Genomic DNA, 12533 nt, shown 5'->3' on the forward strand with positions numbered 1-12533 from the left:
CCTTTCTCTTCCAAGGTCACTTGGCATTGGATTGATGGGCCACAAAGATGATGAGAGATGATCTCATTTCAAGGTCTTTAACTGCACCTTCAGAGACTCTGTGATGGTTAATACTGAGTGTTGCTGGGGCGCGGTGGCTCACACCTGTAATCCCAGCACTTTGGGAGGCCAAGGTGGGCAGATCATGAGGTCAGGAGTTCAAGATCAGCCTGACCAACATGGTGAAACCCAGTTTCTACTAAAAACACAAAAATTAGCCGGGCATGGTGGCACATGCCTGTAATCCCAGCTACTCAGGAGGCAGAGGCAGGAAAACTGCTTGAACCTGGGAGGCAGAGGCTGCAATGAGCCGAGATTGTGCCGCTGCACTCCAGCCTGACAACAGAGCGGAACTCTGTCTAAAGAAAAAAAAAAAATACAGAGTGTCAACCTGACTGGATGGACGGATGCAAAGTATTGATCCTGGGTGTGTCTGTGAGGATGTGCCAAAGGAGATTAACATTTGAGTCAGTGGGCTGGGAAAGGCAGACCCACCCTTAATTTGGGTGGGCACCATCTAGTCAGCTGCCAGCATGGCTAGAATATAAAGCAGGTAGAAACATGTGAAAAGACTAGAATGGCCTAGCCTCCCAGCCTACATCTTTCTCCCGTGCTGGATGCTTCCTGCCCTCAAACATCAAACTCCAAGTTCTTCAGTTTTGGGACTTGACTGACTCTCCTTGCTCCTCAGCTTGCAGATGGCCTGTTGTGGGACCTTGTGAATGTGTGAATTAATACTTACTAAACTTCCATATATATATGTGTGTGTGTGTATGTGTGTGTGTGTATATATATATGTATGTATACACACACACACACATATACACACACACACACACACATCCTATTAGTTCTGCCCCTCTAGAGAACCCTGACCAATACAGACTCTTTCCAATAAGTTAACATTCACAGGTTCCAGGGATTTGGATGTGGCGCTATCTTTTGGGGTCCTAGGTGTGAGGGAGGAGAGGCTGGTACCTGGATTCCTGGATTCCCATTCAACCCACTATACTTGATCCCTGGTTAAAGTGGTATCTACTGGGCTTTTTCCTCTGTAAATTTAACATTTTTCCCTTTGTAATTTTTTTTTTTTTTTTTTGACGGAGTCTCACTCTGTTGCCCAGGCTGGAGTGCAATGGCATGATCTCAGCTCACTGCAAGCTCCGCCTCCTGGGTTCAAACGGTTCTTCTGCCTTAGCCTCCCAAGTAGCTGGGACTACAGGTGCCCACCACCACACCCAGCTAATTTTTTGTATTTTTAGTAGAGATGGGGTTTCACCATGTTAACCAGGATGGTCTTGATCTCTTGACCTCGTGATCTGCCCGCCTTGGCCTCCCAAAGTGCTCTCTGTCACCCACGCTGGAGTGCAACGGCATGATCTTGGGTCACTGCAACCTCCGCTTCCCAAGTTCAAGTGATTCTTCTGCCTCAGCCTCCCAAGTAGCTGGGATTATAGGCGTGTGCCACCATGCCTGGCTAATTTTTGTATGTTTAGTAGAGACGGGGTTTCACCATGTTGTCCAGACTGGTCTAGAACTCATGACCTTGTGATCCGCCCACCATGACCTCCCAAAGTGCTGGATTGTAAGTGTGAGCCACCGCACTTGGCCCTTAAATATTTTTATATTTATTATCTTTCTATTTTTCTTTCAGGATAACACTAATTAGTGTTACATTATAATATATATTAATATCTTGGCTTTGGATATCTCTTAATACTCCTCAACAGGAAAACCAATCTTTGTTTTACTCATTTACTTCTTTAGACAACCTTTACAATAATTGTGTCTAATCCATTGAAAAATCATCTCATTGGGATTTTGATTGAATCCTCTTTAAAACCACAATGTAACTGGGGGAGAATAAATATCAGCAGAGCATACATATTAGCTATCCAGAAAAATAATTAGTCTTTCAATGAATTTAAGGACTTTTTTTTTTTTTTTTTTTTTTTTTTGCAAGTAGTCTTTCAAAAATACATTTGGTCCTCAGGGGTACAGAATTGAATTAATCATAATTGCTGGTCCTTGGCACATACTATTATTATGTGTGCCAATTATTAAGCTATTATCTCTTGGCTTCAAATCTATTTCTCAACACTGGGCTTTGCGTAACTGGGAATGGGACTCTGAAAACCCCACTTTCACTTTGCCAAGTGGTGTGTTAGCCTCTGCCAATAGGGGGTGCCAGAGGGACTGTACAGCCTGAAGGAGGAAAAGGGGTCTTGCTCCTTCCTGTTTGCTCTCTGCTTACTTCCTGTTGGTTTCCTGTTCCCATCTGCATCAGCAAAGCTTCTTCACCCTGTCCAAGGCAGTTCTTTCCTGTAGCAGCAACTAAATCCAATTTGCAGTTTTTCCAAACTTGCACATCCTCAGAGATGCCAGACCATTTGGAGATGCCAGACCAGCACCCCTGCCTGAGAAAATTCCAGTTTCTGGTGATCCTCCTCAGAGCTCAGAAACACCAGCACCATCTGAGCAGTTCCTCCTCTTCAGAGCCTCAGTTTTTTTGTTTGTTTGTTTGTTTTGAGACAGAGTCTCACTCTGTTGCCCAGGCTGGGGTGCAATGGTACGATCTTGGCTCACTGCAAACTCCACTTCACGGGTTCAAGTGATTCTCCTGCCTCAGCCTCCTGAGTAACTGGGATTATAGATGTGTGTCACCATGCCCAGCTAATTTTTGTATTTTTAGTAGAGACGGGGTTTCCCCATGTTGGCTATGCTGGTCTCGAACTCCCAACCTCAGGTGATCCACTCGCCTTGGCCTACCAAGGTGCTGGGATTACAGGCATGAGCCACTGTGCCCAGCCCAGAGGCTCAGTTTTATGTCCACTGGCTCCTCATCCAAATGTGTAGTTTTTAATAACTCTAACCTTTGTCTTTGTTTTTCATACCCTAGTGAGATAGCAATTTGGCAGGACTGGTTTCCAAGACAACAAGACCTAAGACCTCACTGGTAAGAAAACAGCAAAAGAAACTGGTCAAAACCAGCTAGAACCAAGAAGACCAGCTAACCAAGCCTAGAATCCCAGCACTTTGGGACAAGGTGAAATCCTGGCTAACACGGTGAAACCCCGTGACCTCTGGAGCCTGAGATCCAGCCACTGTACTCCAGCCTGGGGCGCAGTCAAAAAAAAAAAAAAAAAAAAGAAAAAAGAAAGGCTCACAGTGGCGTGTAATCCTTGCACTTAGGGAGGCCGAGGCGGGCAGATCACCTGAGGTCGGGAGTTCAAGACCAGCCTGACCAACATGGAGAAACCCTGTCTCTACTAAAAATACAAAATTAGCCAGGCGTGGTGGTGCATGCCTGTAATCCCAGCAACTCGGGAGGCTGAGGCAGGAGAATTTCTTGAACTCGGGAGGCGGAGGTTGCTGTGAGCCGAGATCATGCCATTGCACTCCACCCTGGGTACCAAGAAGGAAACTCCATCTCAAAAAACAACAACAACAAAAAGAAAGTGACCTCTGGTTACCTTCACTGCTCATTATATGCTAATTGTAATGCATTAGCATGCTAAAAACACTGCCACCAGCGCCATGACAGTTTACAAATGCCATGGCCGTGCTGAAAAGTTACCCTGTATGATCTGGATGGGGGAGAAAGTCCAGGTTCTGGGAGCTCCCTGCCCCTTATCTAGAAAACCCATGCATAATTCACCCTGTATTTAGCATATATTCAAGAAATAACCATTAAAATAACCAACCAACAATCCTCAGGGCTACTCTGCCTATGAGGTTGCTACTCTTACTTTCCTTCCTTTCTTTTTTTTTTTTTTTGAGACGGAGTCCTGCTCTGTCGCCCAGGCTGAAGTGCAGTAGTACGATCTTGGCTCACTGCAACCTCCGTCTCCCGGGTTCAAGCGATTCTCCCGTCTCAGGTTCCCAAGTAGCTGGGACTACAGGCACCCGCCACCACGCCCAGCTAATTTTTTTGTATTTTTAGTAGAGATGGGGTTTCACCGTGTTAGCCAGGATGGTCTCGATCTCCTGACCTCATGATCCGCCCGCCTCAGCCTCCCAAAGTGCTGGGATTACAGGCATGAGTCACCGCGCCCTGCCTCTCTCTCTTTCTCTCTCTTTTTTTTTTTTGTTAGAGACAGAGTCTCGCTCTGTCGCCCAGGCTGGAGTGCAGTGGCACATCTCAGCTCACTGCAAGCTCTGCCTCCTGGGTTTACGCCATTCTCCTGCCTCAGCCTCCCGAGTAGCTGAGTAGCTGGGACTACAGGCGCCCGCCACCTCGCCCGGCTAGTTTTCTGTATTTTTTTTAGTAGAGATGGGGTTTCACCGTGTTAGCCAGGATGGTCTCGATCTCCTGACCTCGTGATCCGCCCGTCTCAGCCTCCCAAAGTGCTGGGATTACAGGCTTGAGCCACCGTGCCCGGCTTCTTTCTCTCTCTTTCTTTCTTCCTTTTCTTTCTTTCTTTCTCTCTCTTTCTTTCTTTTCTTTCTCTTTCTTTCTTTCTTTCTCTCTCTCTCTTCCTTCCTTCCCTTCCTTCCTTCCTTTCTTTCATCCTTTCGTCCTTTCTGTCTTTCCTTTCTTTCCTATCTTTCCTTTCTTTTCTTTCTTTCTCTTTCTCTCTCTCCTTCCTTCCTTCCTTACTTTCCTTTCCTTTCCTTTCCTTTTTCTTTCTTCGAAGGGGTCTCACTCTGTCACACAGGCTGGAGTACAGTGGCATGATCATGGCTTACTGCAGCCTTGACCTCCCAGACTTAAGCCATCCTCTCACCTCAGCCTCCCAAGTAGTTGGGACTACAGGCATGTGCCCCCAAGCCCGGCTAATTTTTAAACTTTTTCATAGAGATGGGGTCTTGCTCTGTTGCACAGGCTGATCTCAAACTCCTAGGCTCAAGCTATCCTCCCACCGCAGCCTCTCAAAATGCTGGTCAGAGTTTGAGACCAGCCTGTCCAACATGGAGAAACTCCATCTCTACTAAAAATACAAAATTAGTCTGGCGTGGTGGCGCATGCCTATAATCCCAGCTATTGGGAGGCTGAGGCAGGAGAATCACTTGAACCAGGAGGCAGAGGTTGCAGTGAGCTGAGATCGAGCCATTGCACTACAGCCTGGGCAACAAGAGCAAAACTCTGTCTCAAAAAAAAAAAAGCAAAAATGTATTGGGAGTCTGGGTGTAAAGTTATATAAAATAAAGCATCTGGGCTGGGCGCAGTGGTCATGGCTGTAATCCCAGCATTTTGGGAGGCTAAGGCGGGTGACTCACCTGAGGTCAGGAGATCGAGACCATCCTAGCTAACACGGTGAAACCCCGTCTCTACTAAAAATACAAAAAATTAGCCCGGCGTGATGGCACGCGCCTGTAGTCCCAGCTACTCGGGAGGCTGAGGCAGGAGAATCGCTTAAACCGGGGAGGCAGAGGTTGAGGTGAGCCAAGATCGTGCCACTGCACTCCAACCTGGGCAACAGAGCAAGATTCCATCTCAAAAAAAAAAAAAAAAAAACATGTTTACATCCAATACCATGAACCAGTTAGCGTTTCCTGGGACATGGGTCAGCATTGTGTAAGGGTTGGGAACTACTGGCAGGACGGGAATTCCTGTCTCACTGACTGCCCTCAGAGCCTTGACAAACTCGTATCCCCATCTGGTTATTTTATAGGCAGTACAGGGGTGTTATATGGGGACTGACAGAGTTATAACACTCTATACTTTATTTATTTATTTATATTTTATTTAATTAATTAATTTATTTTTTGACATGGAGTCTCGCTCTGTCGCCCAGGCTGGAGTGCCGTGGCGCAATCTCGGCTCACTGCAAGCTCCGCCTCCCGGGTTCACGCCATTCTCCTGCCTCAGCCTCCCGAGTAGCTGGGACTACAGGCACCCCCCCCACCATGCCTGGCTAATTTTTTTTTGTGTGTGTGTGTTTTTAGTAGAGATGGGGTTTCACCGTGTTAGCCAAGATGGTCTCAATCTCCTGACCTCATGATCCGCCCACCTCAGCCTCCTAGAGTGCTGGGATTACAGGCATGAGCCACTGCGCCCAGTCTATTTATTTATTTATTTATTTTTGAGACGAAGTCTTGCTCTGTCACCTGGGCTGGAGTGCAGTGGCACCATCTCGGCCCACTGCAACCTCTTCCTCCCGGGTTCTAGCAATTCTCCTGCATCAGCCTCCCAAGTAGATGGGATCACAGGCATTCACAACCACACCCAGCTAATTTTTGTATTTTTGGTAGAGACGAGGTTTCACCATGTTGACCAGGCTTGTTGGGGTGATCAGACGGTGATCAGACCCAACGCCAGGTCGTGGGGGCTACGAAGTCTGGCAGAGTCAAAGGAATGAGACAAAACAAGTTAAGAGTACATAGGGTGAGTCCAGGGGGCCAACGCTGGAGTATGGAGTTTGTGAAGGCCCCAAGCTCTGGGAGCCCACACTATTTATGGGTAACCAAACAAAGAAGCAGGTGGTGAGGACGTGCGGACGTGCAGACGTGGGGGTAGAAAGGTAGCGGTGCAAGCGTAGCTGTGACGGTTTAGCATATGCTCTGCTACTTGAGATAAGGGAGAACAGGTTCTTCTAATTCAAGTTACATTAATTTATGATCCTGGGAGAGCAAGGAGTAAGGAGCCAGCGAGTCTGGATACATTCCAGAGGCTCCAAGGGGTTTTATGCCCTGAGCCCTGGGTTCTCTCCAAGCCACGAGGGGTTTTATGCCCTGGGCTTAGATTCCAGCGTGGCGGGGCAGTATTCCACCCTTCGGCACAGAGCTTGGTGTTCCATAGGCCATGAGGGGTTTTAGACCCTGGACCCAGGACATGTTCCAAGACTCTTTTACATTATGTCAGACAAGCAAGCCCTGCCTCAGCTCTTCTGCCAACAAGGCTGGTCTCCAAGTCCTGACCTCAGGTGATCCACCAACCTCAGCCTCCCAAGATGCTGGGATTACAGGCGTGAGCCACCACGCCCAGCCAATAATGATGTTTCTTTTCCTCGCCATCTTAGACATTGCTTTAGGAAACTCTGTCTTCGAATTATTTATTAGACCTTGCCTGTTCCCGTAGGAAGCTTCCCAACTAGACGGCTGTCCTGTGATTCAACCTAAACCTGCCTGTCCCAGTCACCTAGAATACTTCTTTAAAATTGTTTCCTGCAATGTCACCCACCTGGCCTGTCCTCAGTACTATAATAATACCCATGCCATCTCTCCTACAGGCAATGGTATCTACTTGTACCACTTATTCAATGCCATTTATAGGGCAGGAATTTTTTTTTTTTTTTTTTTTTTAAACAAAGTATCGCTCTTGTTGCCCAGGCTGGAGTGCAATGCATGATCTCGGCTCACTGCAACCTCCGCCTCCCAGGTTGAAGCAATTCTCCTGCCTCAGCCTCCCAAGTAGCTGGAATTACAGACACCTGCCACCATGCCCGGCTAATTTTTTTTTTGTATTTTCACCATGCTGGCCAGGCTGGTCTCGAACTCTTGACCTCAGGCTATCCGCCCGCCTCGGTTTCCTAAAGTGCTGAGATTACAGGCGTGAGCCACCGCGCCTGGCCAGGGCAGGATCTTTTAACACTACCTGTCAAGTAAATGCCACACATTTTTGCCCTGATAGTATCATCAAATACAATTCTTCTTGTCTCCCTTGGAGGGTCTTAGTTCCTCTCTAGACAACTGTGCCCTTCTCTACTCCCATAGCTGCCTCTCATAATAATGGCATTATTTTAAATTACCACTTTCCTGCCAAATTCTTTTTCTTTTTTTTTTCTCTTTTTTTTCTTTCTTTTCTTTTTTTTTTTTTTTTTTTTTTTTTGAGATGGAGTGTCACTCTGTCACCCAGGCTGGAGTGCAGTGGGGTGATCCTGGCCCACTGCAACCTCCACCTCCTGGGTTTAAATAATTCTCCTGCCTCAGCCTCCTGAGTAGCTGGGATTACAGGCACCCGCCACCACACCGAGCTAATTTTTGTATTTTTAGTAGATATGAGGTTTCGCCATATTGGCCAGGCTGGTCTCAAACTCCTGACCTCAAGTGATCTGCCCACCTCAGCCTCCCAAAATGTTGGGATTATAGGCGTGAGCCACTGGCCCCGGCCTCCCCCGAAATTCTTATCCCATTCATGCTTAAACCAAAGCGCCCCTTAGTTAACAGAGATACTCAACCTTCTTAACTCCCATCCCACATGGGTTTGTGCTCCCAATGGATACCTTTGGCTATATGGACACTGTAGTAGTCCGTTGTCCCCCTGCTATAAAGACCTAGCCGAGACTGGGTAATTTATAAAGAAAAAAGTTTTAATTGCCTCACAGTTCTGCATGGCTGGGAAGGCCTCAGGAAACTTACAATCATGGAAGAAGGGAAAGCAGGCACATCTCACATGGTGGCAAGTGAGACAGAGCGAACAAGCACAGGGAAACCGCCTTAGAAAACCATCAGATCTCAGGCTGGGCACGGTGGCTTATGCCTGTAATCCCAGCACTTTGGGAGGCCGAGGAGGGGGATCACCTGAGGTCAGGAGTTCGAGACCAGCCTGACCAACATGGAAAAACCCCGTCTTTACTAAAAATACAAAATTAGCTGGGCGTGGCGGCAGGCGCCTGTAATCCCAGCTACTAGGGAGGCTGAGGCAGGAGAATCGCTTGAACTTGGGAGGTGGAGGTTTCGGTGAGCCGAGATCGCACCACTGCACTCCAGCCTGGGCAACAAGAGCAAAACTCCATCTCAAACAAAACAAACAAAACAAAACAAAACAAAACAAAACATCAGATCTCGTGAGAACTCACTATCACAAGAACAGCGTGGGGAAAACCACCACCATGATCCCATCACCTCCCACCTGCACCCTCCCTCGACGTGTGCGGATTACGGGCATTACAATTTGAGACGAGATTTGGGCGGGTACAGACGTGTGCGGATTACAGGTATTGCAATTTGAGATGAGATTTGGGTGGGGACACAGAACAAAACTATATCAGATACCCACCCATTCAGTCAGCCTCCAAATAACTTCTCTTTCATTTGAAATCATAAAACCCATGGTTAACAGTGTATTGATAATGTTTGGTTCAGAAGTCAATGTATAACAGGACAGGCAAAGCCCCCTAATATATAGTTATATGACATCACTCACCCAAGAGCTAAGCAGGTAATTGGCCTTATCTTGGCTAGAGTTGGGGCTGCCATCAACTTGTTGGCCCCAAGGGGAGGATTTACCCATCATGAGGCAACTCTTCAAAACTTTACTTCTTTACTTGGCCGGGTGCAGTGGTTCACACCAGCAATCCCAGCACTTTGGGAGGCTGAGGCGGGCGGATCACGAGGTCAGGGGATCGAGACCATCCTGGCTAACATGGTGAAACTCCGTCTCTACTAAAAATACAAAAAATTAGCCGGGCGCGGTGGCGGGCGCTTGTAGTCCCAGCTACTCTGGAGGCTGAGGCAGGAGAATGGCATGAACCTGGGAGGCGGAGCTTGCAGTGAGCCAAGATCGCACCACTGCACTCCAGCCTGGGTGACAGAGACTCCGTCTCAGAAAAAAAAAAAAAAAACAAAAAAACTTTACTTCTTTCCTCTGTACACTGCTGTCCCATAGACTGGAGGACAGTTTAGATAAATCGAGACTGTTCCTTGTCTGTAACAGATGTAGTAATGGGTAGCAGGTTAGCATTAGTCTATCCATGGCCTAATGGAACATTAGTAATTAGTATGGTCTAGGGGAACGACTGTAATTTATAAAACCTGCTGTACCTATAAAAACACCTCAGGTCAAATAGAGAAAAATATCAACAAGATATACAAACAACTACCCTGCTACATAGCATCATACCCAGACTGATACAGAACAGCTGGGGTCCTGGCGAAACCCTATCCTTAAGCCTGGAACCGCCGCCCTAAGTGAAAGCAGCTGACCCCATTTTTCCACCCAAATGTTGCCTTTTTGGCCTGCCACACCCCTATCCTGTGCCCACAAAAAGGCTTCAGCTGGCAGAGTAACACAAGCGGCTGATGAGTGAGCATCAGAGACTACGAATGGATAGACAGGGCTGACTTCAGATGGGACCGCTTCAGGGAAAGATCACCTTCTTCCCGCACCCTCTCCTGGTCTCCATGCCGCGGAGAGCCACTCCCATCACCCAATAAAATCCTCCCCATACACTACCCTACAATCTGTTCGTGTGACCTAATTCTTCCTGGACGCCAGTCAAGAACCCGGGTGCGGAGAAGGCAGGGGCTTGGACGCTCCTGCACAGAGCCTGCTCCCACCACAGAGGAGTGACCGGCCGGCTCCAGCGTTTGTTCCCTGCAGTTCCTGCACTCGCTTGCTCCCACGCTCCCTCTCTGAGAAGTCACCAGCAGCAGGCTGAGCCAAAAAAGCCACTCCAGTTCCCGCTCGTGAAGAGGATCCAGGTCAAGGTGAGGTAGGAGTTAAGACGAAATCACGTAGACTGATAGGGCATGGAAGTCCTTGGTAAGGCTTTTCTTTTTAATGAAAAGCAGCCCCAAGTCATTTTCTAACAAAGAGCGGCTTGTAAAGTTGAGCTGCAGGGATAGACCAGCAAGTTAGGAGCTTACATGGGTGAATGCCGGCCTGGCAGGAACTAGGAACTAGGGACTAGACATGTTCAATATGGTGGCTCCATCTTTCCTTCTCTGCCAGCCACAGCGTACTGTAATGAGCAGGCAAGCGAGCTCTGGCCATGAGGAGGATTCATTTGCATAATAAGATTAGGGTGGGGCGGTCTTGGCCCCGTGGCTCACTGCAGAGGCTGCAGTGAGCCGAGATCTCACCGTTGTACTCCAGCCTGGGCGACTGAGCAAAAATCCGTCTCAAAAAAAAAAAAAAAAAAAAAAAAAAAAAAAAAAAAAAAGGCCGGGCGCAGTGGCTCACGCCTGTAATCCCCGCACTTTGGGAGGCCAAGGAGGGGGATCACCTGAGGTCAGGAGTTCGAGACCAGCATGACCAACGTGGAGAAACCCCGTCTCTACTAAAAATACAAAAAATTGGCTGGGCATGATGGCGCATGCCTGTAATCCCAGCTACCCGGGAGGTTGAGTCAGGAGAATCACTTGAACTCAGGAGGCGGAGGTTGCGGTGAGCCGAGATTGCCATTGCACTCCAGCCTGGGCAACAAGAGCGAAACTCTGTCTCAGAAAAAAAAAGAAAAAAGATTAAGGAGGCCTATGAGGTCTGAGCGGGGAATAAAGTAGGAATTTGGCAGGACTAATTTCCAAGACAACACGTGACCATGACCCTGCTGATAACACGGGAGACAGTAAAAGAAACTGGCCAAAACCAGCTGGAACCAAGACAGGATGAAAGTGACCTCTGGCTACCCTCACTGCTCATTATATACAAATTAGAACGCATTCGCATGCCAAAAACACTTCCACCCACGCCATGACAGTTTACAGACGCCACGGCCATGCTGAGAAGTTACTCGTCATCATCTGGATAGGGGAGAAAATGCAGGTTCTGTGAGTTCCCTGTTCCTTACCCAGAAAACTCAGGCATAATCCACCCTTATTTAGCATATAATCAAAAAATAACTACAACCATAAAAATATATCAAAATAGGCCGGGCGCGGTGGCTCAAGCCTGTAATCCCAGCACTTTGGGAGGCCAAGACGGGTGGATCACGAGGTCAGGAGATCGAGACCATCCTGGATAACACGGTGAAACCCCGTCTCTACTAAGAAATACAAAAAACTAGCCGGGCGAGGTGGCGGGCGCCTGTAGTCCCAGCTACTCGGAAGGCTGAGGCCGGAGAATGGCGTGAACCCGGGAGGCGGAGCTTGCAGTGAGCTGAGATCCGGCCACTGCACTCCAGCCTGGGCTACAGAGCGAGACTCCGTCTCAAAAAAAAAAAAAAAAAAAAAAAAAAAAAAAAATCAAAATAGTCAACCAATAGCCCTTGGGACTACTCTACCTGTGGGGTAGCCACTCTCTTTCATTCATTCCCTTTTTTTTGAGACAGGATCTCCCTCTGTCGCCCAGGCTGCTGGAGTGCACTGACATATTCTCGGTTCATTGCAACCTCCACCTCCCAGGTTCAAGCATTTCTTGTGCCTCGCCTCCTGAGTAGCTGGGACTACAGGAACATGCTACCATACCTGGCTAATTTTTGTATTTGTTTTATTTTGTTTTCTTGTTTGTTTGAGATGGAGTTCCACTCTTGTTGCCCAGGCTGGAGAGCAATGGCACGATCTTGGCTCACCGCAACCTCCACCTACCGAGTTCAAGCGATTCTCCTGCCTCAGCCTCCCAAGTAGCTGGGATTACAGGCATGCACCACCACGCCCAGCTAATTTTGTATTTTTAGTAGAGATGAGGTTTCTCCATGTTGGTCAGGCTGGTCTCGAACTCCCGACTTCAGGTGATTCGCCTGCCTTGGCCTCCCAAAGTGCTGGGATTACAGGCATGAGCCACAGCGCCTGGCCAGTTTTTGTATTTTTTAGTAGAAATGGGGTTTCGCCATGTTGGCCAGGCTGGTCTTGAACTCCTGGCTTCAAGTGATCCGCCTGCCTTGGCCTCCAAA

The 12533-nt window shown here is 48.0% G+C and overlaps 1 protein-coding gene and 1 long non-coding RNA gene across 2 annotated transcripts in view; one reads left to right on the forward strand and one right to left on the reverse strand.

Moving 5' to 3' along the window:
- The window catches only part of RRAS (RAS related), a 120075-nt gene that overhangs the window by 82934 nt on the left and 24608 nt on the right, over window positions 1–12533 (reverse strand). The gene's annotated exons all lie outside the window — the stretch shown is intronic.
- Window positions 9993–12533, forward strand: part of LOC126943155 (uncharacterized) — a 29687-nt gene continuing 27146 nt past the window's right edge. Inside the window, exon 1 of the long non-coding RNA XR_007721713.1 lies at window positions 9993–10410. This is a non-coding gene — a long non-coding RNA (uncharacterized LOC126943155). The remainder of the gene's footprint in view (window positions 10411–12533) is intronic.

The sequence above is a fragment of the Macaca thibetana genome, chromosome 19 (assembly GCF_024542745.1).
Source record: "Macaca thibetana thibetana isolate TM-01 chromosome 19, ASM2454274v1, whole genome shotgun sequence".
Taxonomy (NCBI): domain Eukaryota; kingdom Metazoa; phylum Chordata; class Mammalia; order Primates; family Cercopithecidae; genus Macaca; species Macaca thibetana.